Source organism: Halichoerus grypus, chromosome 5, assembly GCF_964656455.1.
Source record: "Halichoerus grypus chromosome 5, mHalGry1.hap1.1, whole genome shotgun sequence".
Classification (NCBI taxonomy): domain Eukaryota; kingdom Metazoa; phylum Chordata; class Mammalia; order Carnivora; family Phocidae; genus Halichoerus; species Halichoerus grypus.
Window position 1 is genome coordinate 97681538 of NC_135716.1, and position 23675 is coordinate 97705212.

A 23675-nucleotide genomic window follows, 5' to 3' on the forward strand; every position below is an offset into this window, starting at 1 on the left:
AGCATGACGGCTACCGACACTCGCCAACGTAGTACCACGCCAGCCACGCCCCGCCCCCATACCCTCCTCCTCCCAGGCAGGGAGCAAGGATCATGGTGCCCAAATGCTCGTTAGGAAGCCTACAGGAGCTACAATGACTTGGATCCTTCCTCTCCACCCGGCCATGGTCTAGTCCTTAGAAATCTTTTCTGTGTGTTGACTCTCTTGGCTGTTGTGTATAAGGAATGACCTGATAGGCCAGAGTAAGGTGAGAAGGTAACTACAGAGCGAGTTAGAAACAGGTGCAGTTTTTCTTGTCCTACAGTAGAATTATGAGCAAGTTCTGGTCCATGAAAAACGTGCAAAGGATTGTCACAGAAGCTGTATTTCCCTGTTCTTCATACTCCCTTCTGCGCAGAAAGACTCCAAATTCCCACCTTGCATTTTATGAAAACATCATTATTTCCACCCAGGCAGCTCTCATCATCTGAACCTGTTCATGCCTAATTTCTCTGTGCAGTGGGAAACTCACAGTTCAGTCTCTTTCCTGAACCAAGAATAACCTAAACAACAGCCACTAAACCGCCAAATCAAGAGTTACATAGAATAATAGTAACAACAAAAATAATAAAAAGCACTGTGTGGCAGGAAAAAAGACCACAATAGATGCATCCCATACCCTTAAACATTTCTTCCTCTTTTAAATCTTGTAATAAGTGACAGACCACAGGATTAATGTAATTTGGGCTCTGACAAGTATTTTATAAGCCGCCTTTACCTAAATCTATATTCAAGTGCCGAAGTACTTGGTACTATAGTATCCATAAGAAAAATAGATTTAATGTCCCCCTTCAACCCACCTAAAAGCATGATTGCATACCATGTGTAAACGCAAGGAGCAGAGACCAAAAATGAGACCATTTTTAAAGTTTGCTAATCTAAGAATGCATCAGAACCAAAAGGAGAAAACTTTACCTTTTGGAAGAGGTAAACACACTGCATTTCATCTGTTCTAAGGTGCATATTTCTTTCACATTTTAACATCTGTGAAATCACAACTGACACAATGAGAAAGCACTGTGTCATATTTTAACTGATAAAGCTTTTCCTCTCTTTGCAGTGTGTAAAAAATGGTGGGTCTTAGGGACACCTGAGTGGCTCAGTCGTTAAGCGTCTGCCTTCAGCTCAGGTCATGATCCCAGGGTCCTGGGATCGAGCCCCGCATCGGGCTTCCTGCTCAGCGGGAAGCCTGCTTCTCCCTCTCCCGCTCCCCCTGCTTGTGTTCCCTCTCTCGCTGTGTCTCTCTCTCTGTCAAATAAATAAATAAAATATTAAAAAAAAAAATGGTGGGTCTTAGAAGCAATGGCACCTCAGATTTGTGGAAAATAAGGTGAACGTGTCGTTTCTCGAGCTGTAGTCTCAGAAACTTAAGATGGTAAGAGAACGATTTTATTTCCCTCTATTATAAATATTTACCAGATATATATTTTATGCCCAATCATTAGAGTTACTAAGTGTTGTGTCCAGTAGGGTTCAAGATAGCAACACACAAACTCAGCATTTTCATCCACAGGGAGAAGATGCAAAGAAGGGGAAAATTGGGGGAACTGTGAGCCTAACTTTTGATGAGAATCTTTGGACTTAGATGTCAGTGTCCTCTAGAAAAGAAAGAATAGCAGGATGGCAATCCTTTGTGCCCTTGGGCTACTGTCTCTCTGGGTCTATTTTTCCCCATAATTCCAGTCTTTTCCTTATCTCAGAGGACTCTGAGATGAATAGGGCAACTACACATATAGCAGTTCCAGGTCTTGAAATGATACTCCCCAAAGGGTTTTCCTGCACAAATGAGGGTTAAGGGCGCCTGGGTGGCTCAGTTGGTTAAGTGACTGCCTTCGGCTCAGATCCTGGAGTGCTGGGATGGAGTCCCGCATCGGGCTCCCTGCTCAGCAGGGAGACTGCTTCTCCCTCTGTCCATCCCCCTTCTCATGCTCTCTCTCTCATTCTCTCTCTCTCAAATAAATAAAATCCTTAAAAAAAAAAAAGAAGAATGAGGGTTAAAATCCACAGTGTGTAAATTAAATGCAGAATTGAGTGAACCAGGCAGAAGGGATTCGATGTTCTGCCTGTGAGCATAATTATGCTGGTCATCCACATAGTGATTTCACAGTTCCCAAACACGGTCTCATTTGATCTTCAAATTCCCCATAAGGCAAGCAGAGCAGTAGTTTTCCCTCGTTGTACAGGTGAGAAAACACTTTCAAGGAGGTGAAATGGCCTGTCCGAGTTCACACAGCAGGTAAGTCACTGAGCTGGAACCCGGGCCTTCCCACCCGAAATCCGCCACCTTCATACGTCCGAACACAAGCTCCCATTGGGCCAAATTTAACAGCCAAATCTAAAAATTAAATAAGACAGTGTTGGTTGTCTGCCAGGAGGCAGACTCACTTCTGAGGTCTGAGAATTGGTGTTAAAATACCTAATCTGTTTGGGCAGATCATTCCAGTTCACTCGGACTGCATTTGGCTTTTTGGAGACACACAGGCCAAGTCCGTTTCTTTTCGCCGCCTTTCATTTGGTGTCCCCTGGGTCCCACTTGGGTAGGAGGTTTGCTGGGAAAATGGTTGATTCCTAGCCTTAGAAAATTCCCCTTTCAATATGTGTTAATTTACTTCATGTCACTTGGGGATATTTCCACCCTCCAAGGTGGTTGGGTCTGCTGCAGCTGTTTCAAATCTCAGCTACACTTGGAGAATTTCACCATTCAAGACATAAGCTTAGACAGACAGTTAAATCAGGGACATTAACTGGCAGCACGCCTCGACTATAACCAGCGTTCTACGAATAAATCAAGTACCCAATGATCTATCTTTGAAAGTGTACAGTCTGCCTAACATACAGATTGACAAAGGAGACACACCAATGTATTTGGTATGTATGTCCAGCACACAGTTCCTTGCTTTCCATGCACAGTGATATGACATATATCCAAATCACAATTTTATTTTTTTTAAGATTTATGTTTATTTATTTGAGGGGGGAGGGGCAGAAGGAGAGAGAAGTGTATTTCACTACGATTTTTAAAATTAAAAAAAAAATTATGCTACAGGAACCTGCCCAATCTCTGACTTATCCTCCTACTAAGTACACCCCAGAGAGTAGAAGCCTATGATCTGGTAGTCTACATTTAAGAAATATCCCCCAGAGAAAAGTATATCTATTGGCCAAATTAAAAAGACACCAAGAGGGAGGAGTGGAGGAAGGAGCGGAAGACAACAGATAGAGCGGACATCATGACAGTCTCTACTAGATATGCCCATCCCTGGCGGTCCCCTGGTGCTTTTGTGCTTGCTACCGACAGCTCTTGAAAGCATCGTGCTGCAGTTGTGCAAAATCAACATGAAGTGCCGAAAAATATTGGGTTTTTTTGTTTTTTTATTTAAAGATCTAATTTATTTATTTGACAGAGAGAGAGACACAGCGAGAGAGGGAACACAAGCTGGGGGGCGGGGGGGAGAGGGAGAAGCAGGCTTCCCACGGAGCAGGGAGCCCAACGTGGGGCTCGATCCCAGGACCCTGGGATCATGACCTGAGCCGAAGGCAGACGCTCAATGACTGAGCCACCCAGGTGCCCCCGGAAAATATTGTTTTTCAAACATTCTGCTCTTTTGGAATTAAAATGTTTAAAGTCTGGAAACACTGTTAACTTGGAACATGTCGGGTCTCCCACATTCTAGGAAAATGGTGTTCACTCATTCCTCATTCGACAAGAGGTTCCTGAGGGCCTCTTCTGTGCTAAGTTCTGGGGAAGCAGTGGTGTCTGAGACGGTCGCCGCTCTCACGGAGTGCAGATGCGTATGTGGTGGGGAGTCTGCTGGCAGGTATAGGGCAGGGAGGAGACAGATCATAAACATGTATGTAAGTAGGCAAATTTCTGGTCTTCTGCCATCCTCTATAATTAATTATCCTTGCACGTTCTTGCTTGCCCCCACTTTCTCCAGAGAAGGTTTTGATATCTGTTATGGACTGCATATTTGTGTCCCCCTCCCCCAAATTCATATGGTGAAGCCCTGATATGATAGTATTTGGAGGTGAGGCCTTTGGGAGGTAATTAGGACATGAGGCTGGAGCCCCCATGAAGGGATCAGTATCCTTATACGAGGAACAGAGTCTCGTATAAGAGAGGACACAGTGAGAAGGTTATCTGCAAACCAGACAGAGTGCTCTCCCCTGACACTGGATCTGCCTACACCTGATCACCTTGATCTTGGACTTCCTAGCCTCCAGAACCATGAGTAAGAAATGTTTGCCCTTGAAGCTACCCAGGCTACAGTATTCTGTTAGAGCAGCCCAAATGGACTGAGGCCATGTCTGAAGACTCTGGCAAAGGCTATAACACGTCTCTGATCCCAACTTGACAATAACCATGGAACCACACTGTTTCTTTTTCAACTCATGGTGGTTTGAAAGCCATGACAAGGCCAGATATTAACCTCACTCCTTCGAAGTAATCTTTGTGACAGCAGGGCCCATTAGACAGAGAGGGTCGGGCAAGACTGTCATAGGGAGAGGCACTGGGTGATCGGGGGGCTGTGAGGTCCATTGTTCCTCCGACCTCCTTCCTGCCAGGGCATTTCCCCAGTCCAGTTGGCCACATGTTCTCAGTTTACTGAGAAGGTTGAACTTAGACCATTTCTACGATTCCTTCTGCTTCTGATATCTTATTCTTCTATGGCCGGATCCTGCACGGTAATCTGTTCTCTCTTCCACCGTTGCCCCCTGCTTCCTTCAAAATGGCACTGCTCAGTTTTTAAAATAATTATCAAAGTAATCCATGTTCATTGCAGAAAAGATGAAAATACAGACTACAATTAAAATGGCAGTAAACATCGACTGCAAGCCCAGCAAGCAGAGATCACTACTTCAAACATACGATTGCATTTCTTTAGAGTCCTTTTCTATACGTGCACATGCATTTCTGAAAACAAAATGAAGATCATACAGTTTGGAGTTCTGTACTCTGACTTTTTTTTTTTTTTTTTACAATTTTGGTCACAAGCACTTTCCCGTGTCTTTAATGGCTGGACCGTAGTTCCTTTAACACTGAGTTTTGTCCAACTTTTTCCTTATTTTAAATAACACTACTATGAAGCCTTCTGTGTATCTCTCATTATTTGATTTGGATACATTCCCAGAAGTGGAATTTACTAGGGTAAAGAGTATGAGTTTCTTTAAGGTTCTTGATCAGGGAGGGAGATTTGTAAGCGAAAACAGACATCTCCAAGTCCTTTTTTTTTTTTTTTTTTTACTTTCTATTGTCAAAAATGTCAAATACTTACTTTTTAAAAACAGAATATAATGACCCCCATCCCCCAGTTTCAATACTTAATTTCTGCCATTCTTGTTCATCTACCTGTGCCCACTCCCCATTTACTTTCACCTAGTCCTCCCTTCTGGAAGTTGTTATTTTTTATTTTTATTTTTATTTTTTATTTTTACATTGGAATGCACAAATCTTCACTCTTCGAATTGGATAAACAGCTACACTTGCGTAAAACATTGACAGGGTGAGGACTCACTGCCAACAGCAACGGGGGGAGAAGGGGATACGTCCCCTGCCACAGGCAGGATAGACAGAGCCAAGCAGGGGCTCTCATACCCTAAATCTGAGTAGCACCAAGTCCCTGTTGCAGAAAGCCACAACCACCAAGGAAGCAGAAGATAAACACGACTTGCATTTGTCTTGTCTGGGACAGGGCTTGCGTCAAGGAACAGGTTCTTAAGTAAACCTGGATTTTGACTATAGGCCTTGGGGTCTGGAGGAGGCCGCCTCCTGCTCTTCCCCCAACTGCAGGCTCATCCCCTACTCTTTGCCATCCCTGAAAAACAGATCCTCCGGAGGGAATGTCAGGATGGGGGCAGAGCAGGCCAGGCAAACACCCTAAGCTTGACACAGTGGGATCAATAGGTATTTGTTGACTCAGTGGCAAATCCTTCTTTGCTTGGAAAGCACCTGACTCAGATGGGAGCAGATCCCATGAAACAATCCTGACTATCAAGGAGACACTAACCTTTGCTGGGCAAGACGGCATACGGAACATGGAACACCACAGAGAAATATCAGAATTTGAACATCAGTGTCCCAAATGAAATTTTCTCTTAGGCCTAACCCTAACAGGATGAACTCCTGTTCTTTGTTCTTTTTGCTTTGGAGTGCACTCATTCAAGTTTTGGATGAATGGTCTGGCTGAGGCTCAGGGGCACAGTGACCTCAGTTTCCCATTATGAACACAGGATCTTTCCTATTGTTCTCCAGCCTATCAGACTGGGGAGAGCAGCAGAACTTCTCCCTCTCTCCCTCCCTCCTCCTCACTCTCAAAAGGACTGCTAACTCAGTAGCAGTGTCTCCTGGGCCCTAGGACCTAGACATACCACCTCCAGACCTCAGGTGCCCACGTCTATCTGATCATCACAACTGCCTGGAGGTCGTGTTAAAAATACAGATTCCTGGGCTCCAGCCCCAAGACTCTTTTTTTTTTAAAGATTTTATTTATTCATTTGAGACACAGAGATACAGACAGAGAGAGAGCATGAGCAGGCGCAGAGGCAGAGGGAGAGGGAGAAGCAGGCTCCCCACTGAGCCAGGAGCCCAATATGGGGCTCGATTCCAGCACCCTGGGATCATGACCTGAGTCCAAGGCAGATGCTCAACGACTGAGCCACCCAGGCGCCCCCATCCCCAAGATTCTGATTCTGGTCTAGATCTTTTTCCCCTTCTTCTCTCCCTCCTTCAAAACTCACCCTTCTATGCCTTAAGACTTAAGTGTTTGTCCTATTTGGAAGCAAATCAGGTAAACAAATGTCCCACAAGACAGAGATCCTTAATCTACAGCCCATGGGCCACTTCCCTGATACAACGAGATGCAGAATGGCAGGTATGGGCATTTTCCTGGGCAGAGGGTGTATAGATTTCATCAGATCCTCAAAGGAGTCTGTGATCCACCACCCCTCTCCCCCAGCAGAAAACCATGAAAATCTGTCATAAAATTAGTAATTTAAAAATAGCTTACTATTCGGTGCCTGGGTGGCTCAGTTGGTTAAGCCACTGCCTTCGGCTCAGGTCATGATCCTGGAGTCCCGGGATGGAGTCCCACATCGGGCTCCCTGCTCAGCGGGGAGTCTGCTTCTCCCTCTGACCCTCCCCCATCTCATGTGCTCTCTCTCTCATTCTTTCTCTCTAATAAATAAATAAAATTAAAAAAAAAATAGCTTACTATTTTGCCCCACAAAGGCTGTTTACTTTTTAACAGGGGGGCTGAAATAATTTAAGTCAAGGATTTTCAAATTATGGTCCAGAGTCTAGGGGTTTAGAAAGCCCTTTTGGAGGCGAGTGGGGATTCCCCAGCTTGAACGAAGCAATGCTGTGTTTTGTTTTGTTTTGTTTTTCTAAAATCTTACATATTCATTCTTCTCAGTGAAGATTTTGTTTTAACCAAATTTTGACACCCCAGACTCTGCTTGAAGGAGCCAATGGTTCAAGGTGGAATTGCAGGCACGGAGGCAGAGTCGAGGATGTCTTTGTGGCCTTCCCTTAATCACGCTCCTAGTCAGGTGTTTCCTCTCCTTGCAAGTGGACACAGCCTCTCCCCCAGAACAGGCACCAGACCCAGCAGCAGCCAAAGCAAACAGACCCCAGGCAGGCTGGGCCCTGCTGGCTGTCCTCAATCTGTGTGCTGTTGCCTAGCAACAAGGATGCCGGGAGCCCTGGGGTTCCCAGTCTGAAGGAGTATGGGGGAGCCCTGGCCTTATGCTGCCCCTTCTTGCAGCATTTTCTATTCCACTCTGGGTTTTCAGCTTCCATTTTGGTCAAAAACAGCAGGGACGGTGCTCGGTCACCCCGGCAGGACCTGCCCTGCTGGTCTGGCCGTGGACACATTGGGCAAAACTGGATACTGAGTCTTTACACCCGGCTCGGGCAGTTTGTGCCACCGTGCCCTGGGCCAGGCATGACCCTGACCCTGCTGTCCAACCTGTCTGGAACCTGAGCTGCCTATGCATTTTGGGCACAGCCTTGGCCTGGGGGCTCCTGGGAGACACTGCCAGGGTAATAGGCACACAGAATTGGTGTGGTGATGACAGGCACCATTAGTGAGCACCGATGAGCACCCCTGCTCCGGGCTCTGGGCTGGTCACTTTACGTGCATCTTCCCTTTTAGCCCCCACCAGTGCCCCTGATATTATCCCTACTGCTGTGACTTCCCTATTTACAATCCAATCCCCTCCACCCCACTGATCCTCAAATCCTGAGTGATTTCTTTTTTCCATACACATAACCACCTTCCAGCACACTTTATAACTTAGTTATTAATTACGTTGATTGTCTATTTCTGCCCCTGCCCTCATTTCAGATCAGATGCAAACTCCCTAAGAAGAGGCAGCTTTGTTTTTGTTCACTGATAACAGCCCAAGTGCCCAGAACAGTGCCTGACACATAGTAGCTATCATTAAGTATTTGTTGAATGACTGCATGATGGGGAAAAGGTAGACTCTACAGAGGTTCTGGAGCTGTGCAAGGTGCTCTTGATTAGAGCCCAAAGATCCAGACTCTCACCTTGTCCTGTCACCCCAAACTGCACAACCGGGGACCAGTTGTTAAATCTCCCTGTGCCCATAAAACACGGATGACAACTCCCTGCTAAGATGATTTTTAAATTAACTTATTATTATTATTATTTTAAGTAGGCTCCACGCTGGGCCCAAATCCACAACCCTGAGAACAAGACCTGAGCTGAGATCAAAAGTTAGTCGCTCAGCTGACTGAGCCACCCCGAGGCCCCATAATTTATTTTATTTATTTGTCTGTTTATAAGATGATTAAATAGATCCCACCTACCCAAACTGAGTAACATCAAATTCTCGGGACAGTTAGGAGCTTATGCTCAGGAAAGCTCTTAGTAAACTGGCTAACAAAAGAAAAAAGAAAACAAAGCCAGCTACTGCTATGACCCCGCCTGGGGAGAGCTCACGGAGGGGGCGCCCAGGCTCTTCCCTCCTCTTTCTGACAATAGGGCCGTGAGGAAGGAGACATTTGTGGCCTAACAGCAATGATGACAACGACAGTTAGAGCCCCCCTTGGTTTCCCCTTGCTGTTTACAGCCTGCCCCGACTCACCCTCTGATCCCAGTCTGCTCATACATATGAAATAACATCTGTCCTTCTCCCACTTTTTCTCCCCCAGCAACCCCTCCCCCCCAAAGCTAATCTCTCCAAGAGAAAGGCTGGTCGCTGACATTTAGACACTTGGTACCTGCAGCCGGCCTGTCAGGTGGAGAGAGCTTTTCCATATTGCTTGTAAATATCCCTAGGATTGAAATGGCTTTGTCACCAGGAAACAAAATGTCCCTTTATAAATTCCAGTCCGTTTCTGATAGGTGAGAGCTTGGTACACACATCTGTCTACAAGGCAGGGCTTTACGAGATTATATTTCAAAGATGTGCTTTTCTTGGTTTTTTAATGAGATCAAAATGTTCCATTAAATTTTTTCACCTGAGCTTTTAATCATGCATGAAAGAAACCGGGCAACTAGGTACTGACCTATGCAAAACTCTCCAAGGACAGCTTAGTGTTCAGATGTGTTAGCTGTGTATGACGGAGAATTCTGAACCTGGAGGACAGACTTCCAGCCTGGAGGGCCAAGTCAACAAGACCTTCTATGGCACCAATGGAGCAAACATATCTGAATGGCTGCAGCACCACAGTCTCCTAGAAGACTGTTTCTCAAACTGGGGGTTAAGAGTCCTCAAACTCGGGCGCCTGGGTGGCTCAGTCGTTAAGCGTCTGCCTTCGGCTCAGGTCCTGATCCCAGGGTCCTGGGATCGAGTCCCACATTGGGCTCCCTGCTCAGCTGGGAGTCTGCTTCTCCCTCTCCCACTCCCCCTGCTTGTGTTCCTGCTCTCGCTATGTCTCTCTCTGTCAAAAAAATAAATAAAATCTTTTAAAAAAAGAGTCCTCAAACTCTTACCCATCAGCAATCACTCTCCATCTTCCCCTCCCCCAGCCCCTGGCACCCACCAGTCTACTTCGTGTGTGTGTGGCTTTACCTAGTCCTGACATTTCACATAAATGGAATTATACAATAGGTGGCCCTCTGTGGTTTTTGGTGTTTTTTTTTTTAATTTTATCTAAGCAATCTCTATATCCAACGTGGGGCTTGAAGTCATGACCCCAAGATCAAGAGCCTCATGCTCTTTTGACTGAGCCAAACAGGCACCCCTAATAGGCAGCTTTTTGTATCTGGTTTCTCTTAATCAGCATAGTGTTTTCGAGGTTCATCCATGTGATAGCATGTATCAGTACTTAATTCCTTTTTATGGCCCAATAATGTTCCACTGTATGGATATACCACATTTTATTTATCCATTCATCACTGGGACATTTGGGACATTTCCACTTTTTGGCTATTGTGAATAATGCTGCTATGAACATCCATGTACAAGTTTTGGTGTGAACGTGTTTTTAGTTCTCTTGGAAATATACTTAGGAGTGGAATTGCTCGGTCCTATGGTAACTCTATGTTTGACTTCTCGGAAAACTGCCCAACTGCTATTTTCTATTCCCAGCTGCATGAAGGTTTCAATTACTCCACATCCTCGTCAACACTTGCTTGTTATCTGTCTTCACAGCCACACTAGCCGTCCACTTTATCTCTTAAACGTATCCAACACTATCCAACACTACCGCTGGACAGAATCCTCCCTCTCCATTAGGACTGTGTCTAGCTGCGGGCTACGTTCACTTGCTCACAGCAGGAGCTCCCCTCAGCTGATTGTGTTCAGCCGTTCCCAACCCCAGGCTCAGTGACACTGAGCTTGACACCGACTCTGATGGGAGTATTTATACCCTGGAAACCAGCAAACATGATAAACCAGGATTTCCCTTCACCTCTGAAGAGCAAGTTGTTAAACATTGACCAGCACACTGCTAACAGTATCCGTAGTGTTCTTGGCTTTGCTCTTTTCTTCCGCTTGTAAATCCATCCTTCTACATTTGTGTTTTCTAGTTCAATTAAAATCCTAGCCTTTCCTAAAGCTCAGTTCAAATCTCTTACACAAAGCTATTTCCAAAGTTTCGATTGCCTTCATGGACTGATGATTCCAGGTTTATACTTTGAGCTCAGCCCTTACCCTGGAGCTCCTGATCCTTATCTTTAACTGCCTATGAGGGTATTCCTCAGGCACATCAGATCCAACATTTAAAAATAGTTCTCAACTCCTCTCCCACACCGGTGTTCCATACCTAACTGAAAGATAACATCATCCACCTGTGGTGGCAATACTGGTCTTCAGGGTTTATGGAATAATACTTTCTTTTCATTAATTTTATCTGCTAACAATTTATATTAGAATGATAATAATGTTTATATTTTTATAAATGTACATTTTACTTGATGTGTTATAGAAAGTGCATTTGAAATGCTTCAATATTTAGTTTTACTTATTTCTTTAAAATATTTAATAAATTCCAAACACTTGAAAAAAAAATACCAGTCTTGGCATTGTCTTTCTGCTCTGAAATTGAAACTGCTACATTCAGCCTCTGCTCAAGCCAGGAAGTGTGTTTTCTATCTTCACAATATCTCTCGAATCAGTCCCCCTCTCTCCATCCACACTGCTACCAATGAAGTCAAAACACAATTATTCTTGCCTAGAGTAGCCTCCTCACTGGTCTCCCAGGCTTTGCTCCCTTCCTTCCTCCAAGCCACTCTCCAGGCCACAGCCAGAGTGACCCCTCTGAACTGCAGAACAGAATGTACCACTGCTCCACTATTGCCCTCAGGGTCCGCACCAGATTCCCTGCACTTTATTCCCTGGCCCCTGCTTGCTTCTTTCTACCCTCTCTCTCTTTATTCTGACCCTATGCCCTCACCATAGTATTTTGAGATGTTTTCTCGCTTTACCTCAGAGTAATTCAGCTAAAAATATTTACTACAGATAGGGTAAGGAGATATAAATATGATCAAGGTGGTTCTGGCATATATGGGCACCAGTACAGTTTTCATTTTATGGGACAAGAAGGGGAGAATCTGTTCCATGCTTCCCTCCTAGCTTCTGGTGATGGCCAACAATCCTGGGATTTCCTTGGTTTGTGGCAGCATAACCCCAATCTTCACATGGCATTTTCCCTGTGTGTGTGTGTGTGTGTGTGTGTGTGTCTGTGTCTGCATCCAAATTTCCTCTTTATATAAGGACACCAGTCATATAGGAATAAGCCCACCCTCATGACCTCATCTTAACTTGACTACAATCTGCAAAGACCCTATTTCCAAATAAGGTCACATTCAGAGGTGCTGGAGGACATAGGGAGTACTCTAAGGTACATACCTCAAATTTTCTTTTTTTTTAGACTTTTTTGTTTTGTTTTTGGGTTTTTGTTTTTTGGGGGTTTTTTGAGAGAGAGAGTGTGAGTGGGGGAAGGGGCAAAGGGAGAGGGAGAGAGAGAATCTTAAGCAGGCTCCACACTCAGTGCAGAGCCCCATGCAGAGCTTGTTCTCAGGACCCTGAGACCATGACATGAGCCGAAATCAAGAGTCGGATGCTTAACCGACTAAGCCACCCAGGTGCCCCTTTACCTCAAATTTTCTATCTAGACAAAGAGAACCTATAAAATTTGAGAATGATTTTTTAGACCCCTGCCCTCGCCCCCCCCCCAAAAAATTAAAAGCAGAATCATGTTACCTCCTATCTATGAGGGAAATGAAGTGAATATTTATTAGGCATCTCTCAGGGTCCTCGACCTTTGCAAGTTTTATCTTGTCAATCTTCACAAACACCCCAAGTCCTTCACATCAAAGACTGGCTCATCCATTGTCATGTCCCTGCCGCCCAACTTAGAACGTGGTACTGCAATACTCATACAACAAATACGTAGTACATCAATGAACTAGGGGGTAGATATTATTTACCCCATTTTAAGAATGAAGAAATTAGTTCAGAGATGCTCAGACACATGCCCCGTCATATGGCTGGTGAGTAAGAGGCAGGTTTGGGACTCAAGGCCAAACCCACCTGTCTTCAAAGCTCTATCCTTTCCATCACATTCAAACCAGTGGTTCTCAAAGTGTGGTCCCAAGACCACCAGGCCCAATAAGTTTGCGTTAGAAGTGCAAATTCTTAGGGCTCTTCACTGACCTGCTGAATTAGAACCTCTAGGGTGGGGCCATCAATCTGGGTTGTAGGAAGCCCTCCCCATGCCGCTGATACCAGCTGCAGTTGGGAGCCCCTGCACGAAACCAGGAAGCTGGCCGGGAGAAGTCGAGAGTGGGTGGGGACTGAGAGATTGGCTTGGTCTTTTTTTTTTGGGGGGGGGGGTGTCACCTATGTAGTTGCAGGATTTCCAGAAACCTCACCTTCCAATTCCAACCACTGTTACTATTTTTTATGCTGAGAAATTACATTACCCCAGTACTTTTAAAAAGGAGGGAGGAGAGAGAGTGCCTGGAGGTAATTACTTAAATCTGAACCCTTTCTTCCTGTTTCTTTCCTCTGCTGGAAATGATGGGACATCCCTGGGAGAAGCTCTGATAACACACCCCCGAGGACTTTCCACCTGGAAAGGAGAACTGACAGTCCTCTCCAGGATGAGGTGGGCAAGATGCTTTGAAAGTTGCCAGAGGGCTTCCAAGTTGCATGAAGTAAGGATAAAGGTGGAACCGACTAGCTCTGCAGAACTTCATCTACACACTCATGGAGAAAAGACCAGAACAGGAGATGCAGCAAACCGAACAGATCCCGGCTTCTTACCCGGAAACCGAGGAAGCCGTCATAGAGGCCACCTGTGAACGGGACAGGGGGCCAGGACTCAGCAACCCTTTGCAAGGATGACCTGGTTCTTAAAGGAAGTCACTTTTCTTTCTGAGGGTCTTGGTGGCAGACGAGGGTGGCAGCCTGATGATGCCAACCCTGGGAGGTGGAGAAGGCCTGCATGAGGCCCAAACCAGCGTTCCACCGCCAGGCTCTGCCTGAAGGAGGCTGTGAGGCTTTCTAGTGGAAAATCTGCAAATACCTGAAGCTAAAGCAAGAGGAGGGAACGGTGCCGCCGACCCACCTGCAATGTTTTCCTTTGGGAAACTGTAATATTGTCCATTGTGAGAAAGAGAGGTGGGGCTGGGGGTGGGGGGAAGGGGAGCCGGAAGAAATAACAGGGTCCAAAGCAGAATGCTCAACTTCAAGCCATTTGCCCAGGCTCACTTTTTTGGATGGCTTCTGCTACAAGGTAGAAAATGGAAGCCTTTATGCGGTACTAAAATTGGTATCAGGGTTCCTCTGCCCCCCTTCCACATCCCCCCACCCACGGCCAGGCACCTGACAGTGCCTGGGGTTCTGGCAGCCACTGCATACAGCAATCTGGAAAGGTTCCCCTGGGACGAGCCTGGGGCCCCATCACTGGGAACTCAGTTCACATCAGCACCTCTTGCTTTGCCAAAGCAGAAATGGCCTGGATCCAAGAGTGAAATTGGGCGGAAGAAATTAAAAGCAGGATGCCATTTTCCCTAATTTAAATGGGAAGGCCTGAGATGATCCTCCTGCTTTTTAGCAGTCACAGGAGGAATCAGGACAAATCTCCTACTTCTTTATTTTTATACTCACTGATCAACAAGCCATCTTGCTTTTTCCTCCCACTCCAAGCAGTACCAACCTCAATAATGGTTAACAGATAGTAATTAAACATCATATACCCTGCTATTTCAATTTGAGACCAAAGGAAATTACCCTGGCTTAAAAAGAGGCTATATTCCATTTCTACTTCACACACACACACACACACACACAAACACACACACACACACACATGACATATATATATGACAAATAATAATCACTGGTCCCATAGTAGTCTCCACAGATACTGGGAGATAACATCCACAGATACTACAGAGTTTCAGTAATTAAATTAATCAGTGAATCTCTCTGCATTGTCTTCCTCTGATGTTCCTAATCTTTTCCATTCTCATGGCCAGCATGCCCATCAGTACATTGTTCTGTTGCATCTGCCTGCTAAATAATCTTCTCATGTGTTTTCTTAATGGGCTCTGAGCACTACATGTCCTATAATGTTTTCATTTTTTACCTTGGCCACCAGGGAGCTCAGGGTCAAGTTTCCAGTTCATTTGCTTATATAGTATTCATATATTCATTTAATTATTCTTTCTGTATTTGTCATTCTAAATTGTATTTTTTCCTGTCATAATTTTCATTTTATATTTGGATTTTACTATTTTGATGGAATATTTCCTGAAAACTGAAGTCCTTATAGGTGGAGGCACTATTAATTACTTAATTAAAATAAGACCATTCACGCCTTCCTCTCCTACCTCATTTCTCACTATGTTCTCCTTCCCTCCTTCTCTGCTCCTCACAATACACTGGCCTTCTTTCAGTCCTTTGTACTCACTCAGGGCCTTTGCATGTGCTGATTCCTACTCCCTCATGGCTTATTATTCCTGAACATCCTTCAGACCCCAGCTGGGTTATGGCTACCTTAAGAGTTCCCTGAACTTCCTGCTTAAGTCAAATCCCCTAATATGTGTACCTTCCTTTTGTAGCACTTGTCACAGTTGTAATTTTATTTCTGTGATGATTTCATATATATATGTATATATCCTATTAGACTATAAACAATGCCTGGCACATAATGGGTCTGCGATAAAGTTTGTTGAATGAATGAATGGGTGGATTGAATGAGTGAGTGAATGAGTTCATACATACAGATACTCTGGTTTCTCTGGTTCAACTTTTTTTCTATTCTCCAAAACACCTATCTAAGCATTCACTACCCTCCAGAGAAAACTTTTCCTGTGTATTCATAATCAAGTTCAATCTTTCTCCTTAACACATTCTATAAGGGCCTCCAAGACTTGCCTCAATCCACCTTCCCATTCCCTTTCCTTCCCCTTCCATGAAAGTCACCCTGGACAACCTGAAATTCTCCCATACATAGCCCTGCACATTCCCATCTTCTGGTCTAGAATGTCCCTCCCCAGTGACCTGTCCAGCATCTACTCTACACCGGGAAGTGACTAAGCTTAGGATGCTGCCCTAGGCCCTCAGATACAACCTACCCCTAAAGCCTTCTCTGATTTCTGCAGTTTCCCTCTTATAGTGCAAACCCCAAGCCTTTTGTTTATATTCACTTTTATCTCTTATATAAGTGCATTATATTTATGACACATTCCCTTTCTCACTGGACTATAAACTCCTTCAAGGCAAGCATTGGGCCAATCCATTCCAAATTCCCAGGTGCAAGCACAGTGTCTGGTACACTGTGAGAGGCTACAATGATTATTGTATTAATACATAATAATAATAACAACATGGAGATATAGGAACATCAAATTTAGGAAACTTGTCCAACAGCTGAAGGAATGGATGATTTCATGATATGCTGTGATGTGGTGGTTTTAAAATATGCCCCCATATTCTTGGATGTTCCTCCCTCCAAGAGGAAGAGAGAGCTTAATCCTCCCCCGCCGAGCGTGGGCTGGACTCAGCGACTAACTTCTAATGAACAGAAAGAACATGGCGAAAGTGATGGTGTGTGACTTTTGAGATTCAGTCGTAAAAGGGGCTGTGGCTTCCTCCTTGCTCTCTGTCTCTGACTGCCTGCTCTGGGGGAAGCCGGCTGCCATGTCATGAGGGTACTCAGGCGGCTCCATAGAGAGCCCCACGTGCGAGGAACTTGTTCCTGCTAATAGCCACATGAGTAGACCATCTTGGAAGCAGATCCTCAAGTTCCAAACAAGCTTCTGAGGACTGCAACCCCAGGTGACCTCTCGGCTGTACCTTCATGAGAGACTCTGAGCCAGAATCAGCCAGCTCAGCCAGGCCTAAATTCCTGACCCAAAGAAACTGAGATCATGAATGCTTGTTTTTTTTTAAACCACTAAATTTTAGGGTAAATTGTTTTAAAGCAGTAGATAATTGATAACAATAGATAACATATGTGCTTATCCATTCAGAAAAAGAGTATAGTTTTTAATTCCTATTGGATCAGAGGAGATTTCTATCTCATTAATAGCTGATTTTACGAGGTTAACATCCCTGGTGTGAAAATATTCATACTCTGTTCTCCCTGCCTGATAGACCCTCCTACACCTTCAGTTCTTATCTAAATGTTACCACTTCTCTAGGGGTGCCTGGATGGCTCAGTCAGTTAAGCGTCCAATTCTTGATTTTGGCTCAGGTCATGATCTCAGGGTGGTGAGGTGGGGTTCCCCCACTGAGTGGGGAATCTGCTTGAGATTCTCTCTCTCCCTCTCCCTCTGCTCCTCCCCGCCTCACCCCGCTCATGCACGCATGTGCTCTCTCTCTCTCTCTAAAATAAATAAATCTTTAAAAATAAATAAATAAATGTTACCACTTCACTAAAGCCTGCTTGACTTTCTCAGATCTTTTGAGAAGCTCTCTTAACCACTCTAGCCCATACTGAAATAATTTTTCTCTGTTCATTAGCACTTTGACTCTTGATAACCATAATCACTTCGACTTATTGAGTACTTACTATGCACCGGTGTAGTGGTTGAATAGTGTCCCTCTAAAATTCATGTCCACTCAGAGCCTCAGAAGGTATAACCTTATTTCGAAATCGGGTCATTGCAGATGTACTTAGTTAAGATAAGGTCATCCTGGAGTAGGGATGAGCCCTAAATTCAGTAACTGTTGTCCTTATAAGAAGGGCATGTGAAGACAAAGAGACACACGAGGAGAAGGCCATGTGACAAGGGAGCAGGGATTGAAGTGGTACAGCTACAAATCAAGGACTCCCAAGGATTGCCGGCAACCACCAGAAGCTAGGAAGGGAAAGGAAGATTCCTCCCTAGAGCCATCAGAGAGCACATGGCACCACGACACCTTGAACTTGAAGTTCTTGCCTCCAGAACTATGAGAGAACAGATTTCTGATGCTTTAAGACACCCAGCCCTAGCAAACAAATACAATGAGTCATACTGTGCATATCTTATTTCTCATTTCTACTTTCACAAAAACCCTTCAAATTAAATATGATAAGCTAGCTCCTTTGATTACTGAGCGTGACAGCCAGTGAAGCTTCACCAAGGATATGAAGCCGGTCTCCAGAGGCTGTGCTCTGCCCATTGGTCCTCCCTCTCTGGCCTCATTCTATCATGCACTGATCTCTGTTTGCAACTGCTTGTTCCTTGAAAGGCCGTAAGTGCAATCAGTGTCGGTTTCATGTCCTACAATTCTTCCATGTCTCTTTCAGTCCATGATGTTCAAGAAATACTTTGTGTATGAATTATTTCAAATTTCAGAGAATTAAAAATATAAGAGAAAAAAGTAAGTATTTGTTGGAGAAAACTTGACAGTGACGCATGATCTCTAGAGGAAATCTGCCATCAATGTTTTCAAACTGTGAGTACTCTGACGATCCCTGTTCTCTGGGACCAGGTACCAATACAAACAGTACCTGTCACTGGAGGAAACGAGTGTCAGAAACAATGGGGCTGTCAAGTGACCAGTTATGTTGCTTCACAGTTACAAAGTTTAAAAAAGAATACTTTTTGCCCCATTTGTAGGGGTCTGCTCCATAAGTAGTGAGCCTCTCATTATCTGGGGTAAAAAGTATTTTTTTAAACATTTGTAACTGTTAAACAATAAAACCCACCTGACGGTAAGCACTCACTCTGCTATCTTAGGGAGCTGGTGAGGATGTCTTTGTCTGGGTGGCCACTGAGATCCACTTTAACACCAGCTTTTGGTGAGGTCACAATTTTATATCTAAAAGACACTCCCCAGAGTGAACCAACCTGTTGATCTCCTTGGTCCTCAGTTTCTGCAAGTATAAAATAGAGATTTTAATGGCAATGGGGTGATATCAGTCATAATCAGAAACAAAAACCTGAGATTTTTAAGTTATCTAAAAATCAAGAGGATGTCTCATCTTTCAGAGAAGCTCCTAACAATCTGTTGCATATTCCCAGTGGTATCACCTTTATCTGCTCATCCTCATTCACGTCAACTCCCTTTGGTTGCTCATCATCTTACTAAAATGGTAATTACATCAAAGACAATAAAGCACACTGGCCATGATCATACATTCTTCTGAAACGTTACCCGAATCTATCTCCACCTGAGAAAAACGAGCTGGTGAATATAAAAATCGGGAGTAGTCTTTTGGATAATCCAGGATTAAAAACTCTATGTATTCTTTTAAAAATATGCCTTTTCCCCCCACAGTTCTTTATTTCCTTCTGACTTCTTGCTACCCTGTTTCTTACTCTGTATTTGATCATAGCCCCTTCCTTTCTTGTATGGATGATTTATACAGCTCAATATTTGCAAATGGAAGCTCTAGCACTCATCTTTTTAAAAAAATGTTTTACAAGGAAAATAAGTTGACCCATTAATTCAAAATTTATGGAGAATCTAGTCTGTGTTTAGCGCAGGGCTTGGCGCACCTGACTTCTCGGAAGTGTTGTCCTGAGCCAGCACCATCCTTATCAGAATCTGAACCAAGTCAGATGAACAGATATACTTGATGTTTCCTTTATCTTTTCTCTTGGTGGCTTACTAGCCACTCTTTTATCTTCATATGATTGAGGTTGGAGGGCAAAGTAATCCATTTCAAGCAGAAAATTAGCCAATTTCAGTTGCCTTTCTAATTCAGAAACAACTTTCCTTGAATGTTGTGCATGGGGTAAGGAGAGGGATGCTCCAATTAGCACACAGGCTTATTACATTAAAGTCCAATTATTATTACTAGTTTTTGCATTTTATTTTGTATCATCAGTACAATTCTGATTTAGAAAATCACATCCTAGGCCTGTGAAAGTCAGTTTATTTATTTTTTTCACCCTGCAGAGCTCTGTGGGTCTTTTTTTTTAAATGCCTTTAATAGGGGCGCCTGGGTGGCTCAGTCGGTTAAGCGTCTGCCTTCGGCTCGGGTTGTGGTCCCATGGTCCTGGGATCGAGCCCCACGTCGGGCTTCCTGCTCGGCGGGGAGTCTGCTTCTCCCTCTCCCTCTGCCTGCCGCTCTGCCTACTTGTGCTCTCTCTCTATCTCTCTGTCAAATAAATAAATAAAATGTTTAAAAAAAATGCCTTTAATAACACGTGTCAAATCGAAGGAGAAGAATGGGTGATAACCTCACATTAGGGTTCTCAGACTTAAAAAGATTTTGAAAAGTGCAGAGCTAACAAGTATGAAAAATATATTTTTTTTTGGCAGCTGTCAAGCACTAACTATAATTATCTGTTCTGTGCTTTATCTGGTATGACATAGAAGGAGAGCTTAAGAAGAAATGTGACAAACGGCACAGTTTTTATCACTTTACTAGAGGAATGATACAGACTGAGGAAGAGCTCTGAGTTGGACCAAATTATTTTCTGAAAATCTGGCAAAATTAGCCATCAGGCCCATCTGCCCTGACTGGGAAAAGATGGCATCTTGATAAAGCCGACAGGCTTTCCAGCCTGGCCCTCTGGGTCTCCGTGATTCCCGGGGGAGAATAAATTGGCGGCAGCCCTCACAGACAAGGCCTCCCTCCTCCATCTGACTGCAGATGGAGAACGCTAATGCTGTCTTTAAAAATCCATGCTCCCAACCTGACACACATCTATAAACACTTGGATTCTTTGACCCGCCACGTCTACTTTTAAGAATTTATCTGACAGATAGACTCAAACAAGTATGCCCCAATACACACAGGAGGGTGTTCACTGCAGCACTGTTACCATATAAATGACTGGAATTGACCTATTCATCAAATGTCTGCTTTAGTCAATCACGGCACATGCTTATCATGAGTCACAATGTAGTGGTTAAAAATAAAGATGTAGATCTATAGGAAGGAAAACAGTAAAATACAGAACAGGACACATATTCTGATCTGATTTGTACAGAAAGTGAAAAGAATGGACAGATGTGCTTGTATGGGCATAAAACATTTCAAGAAGAATGTATCGAAGCAGGAGTTGACAGAGGTTAGCCTTTGGGGACTTGCGGGGGTTAGGGGTGGACTTCTACTTTTCACCTTCTACCCTTTGCACAATGGGAACTGACATGCAGAAAACAGCTCGGTGGGGAAGAGCCCAGCTGCCTGAGTTCCTGCTCTCTTCCTAGCCGAGTAACCTCTGGCAGGCTAATCTCTCCGTGGTAGGCGCTGGGAATGTAGAAATGATTAAAACGTGCAAGAATGCCGGCCCTCACAGAGTTTACATTCTAGTCAGAAAATATGGACAATTAAAAAAAGTGTGTGTGTGTACACATATGTATGTACGTAAAATATATGCCCGAGGGCAGAGGGTGCTGTGGAAGAGAGTGGAGCAGGCAAGAGGAGAGGGATGGGGTACAATGGAGGCGGCTGTTAATAGTACCTACCTCATAGAGTTCTTATAAGGACCAGATGGGTTCCTGCCTGTAGGTCACTTGGGACACTCAATAAATGTGAGTTATTATTACGCACCTATATCACCTTATAATGTAAAAATAAATAATAATTTTTATACAAACCCATGCCCCCCGGGGACTTCTGTTTAAGATCTCATATCTTCCTTTAATAGTTTTGAAACCTCAAAATAGGGATGTACATTTCTCATTTTGCAAGTGTAAAATTATGTTGTCTGGCCACACTGGCCTTCTCTCTGTCTCCTAAGCACAGACTCTTTCCTGCCTGCAAACTTGTCCACTCCTCGTCACCTGCCAAACTTCTCCACAGCCTTCATTCCACTCGCCACTTAAACCCACTCCTCAGAGAGGCTGGCTCTCACCTTCGCGATCTACCATCTAGGGTAGATCTATGATCTACAATTAGGGCTCCTTGTCATATCTTTTGCTTTTCTTTCATACCATTAACCAAATTTGTAAGTCAACTGCATTGGTTATTTGGAAGTATCAAGTCTGCTTTCCAAGCCCAGTTCCTCCCCAGGGCCAGAGTCTACCCGGGGAAACTTGAAAGAGAGGAGAGGGTTGCTGGACGCAGTGTGGCCAAGAGCGGAGTTTTCACTCCCAGCTGGTGGAGGGAGAAGCAGCTGAGAAGCAACTCAGATTGCAAGCAAACAAGATTGATGTATAGGGATTTGTTTGTATTGTTTGCTATAGAAGGAGCAAGATTCTGTCTCTCAGTTGCAGTAATAGCTTCCAGAAATGCTCTGAGGTCACTTGGGAGCTCTAGGTGGGGTCCTTCTTGAAAAGGAAGGGTCCTTCAGCTATGGACCAAGCAAAAACAGAGGTGTGTGTGTGTGTGTGTGTGTGTGTGTGTGTGTGTGTTGCTTACTGATTTGTCAAGTTTGAAAGGACTGACAGTTTTGCCAGAGATATGAGAAAAGGTGAGGACATGCTTAAGGAGTTAACGGGATAACAATTGAGAAAATATTTACAAATATATATGCAAAAGCATTCATTTCAGTATCGTTGATAGTAATAGGATTTAGAAGCCATCTGAATTGGTTGGTTAAATAGATTATATTATACATGCTACAGAACTCTATGTAGCCTTAAAAATGATGAAGTTAGACCTATATTTATTAGCAGAGGTGTCTCTTGCAAATTATTGCATGAAAAAAATAGGTTATGACACAGCATGTGTGATATGATCCCATTTATGGAGAATTGTATATTTATAGCTATACATTTATGTGTAGAAGTATAGAAAGTCCTTAAGTATAGAAAGAAGTCTGGAAATATGCAACAGTGTTTATAGTGATTTTAGCCAGTTATGAAATATTGGGTAAGTTTTGCATCCTTGTTCGCATTCTATACTTCCTGATATTCTAGAATAAGAATGTACCATTGTTACAAAAATAATAAAGCTATTTAAAAATAGTTTTCAATAGGCTAAAAGGGAATAAGGTAATCTAGAGTTCAGTCCCATTCCTAAGTTTTCAGAAAGCAGATCATAAAACAGTAACAAGCACAACATTTATTAAGCACTGACTCTACACTGCATTTTGCAAAGCACCGGAAGCATTATTTTGCTTAACCCTCCCACCAATCCATAAAAGATACAAACTAGATGATCCCCATTTTCCAAATGAAAAAACTGAGACAAAGACGGATGAGCATCCTGCCCAAGACAATGCAGTTGAAATGGTTGCTCGGATTAAACCACAGGTGACAAACTTGAACAGCCGTCATCACCAAGCCAACACCGGCCCATAGAAACATAATGCGAGCCACATACAAGATTTTAAAATTACCAGGAGGCACATTTGAAAAAGTATAGAGACACAGGTGAAATCAAATTTTTCAGGTGAAATTAATTTTAACAATACATTTCAATATGCCTTCAGCATGCAATATTATTGAGATATTTTGCATTCATTTTTCTGTACTGAGTCTTCCAAATCCAGTATGTGTGTTACACTTTACCGCATCGCTCAATTCAGATGCTAAATTTTCATCAAAAATACTTGGTCTCTATTTAGATTTCATAAAATTTCTGGTTAAGAAAGTAGATGGGGACGCCTGGGTGGCTCAGTGGGTTAAGCAAGGGACTCTGGATTTCAGCTCAGGCTGTGATCTCAGGGTGGTGAGAATAAGCCCGGAGAGCTCCACTCTCAACGGGGAATCTGCCTCTCTCCCTCTCCCTCTGCCCCTCCCCCCACTTGCACCCTCTCTCTCCAAAATAAATAAATCTAAAAAAAAAAAAAAGAAAGAAAGAAAGTAGAGGCACATACCCAAGTAGT

The 23675-nt window shown here is 43.8% G+C and overlaps 1 protein-coding gene across 4 annotated transcripts in view; it reads right to left on the reverse strand.

Annotated features, from left to right (window-relative positions):
- ELAPOR1 (endosome-lysosome associated apoptosis and autophagy regulator 1) overlaps positions 1–23675 on the reverse strand; it is a 64197-nt gene that overhangs the window by 32814 nt on the left and 7708 nt on the right. The gene's annotated exons all lie outside the window — the stretch shown is intronic.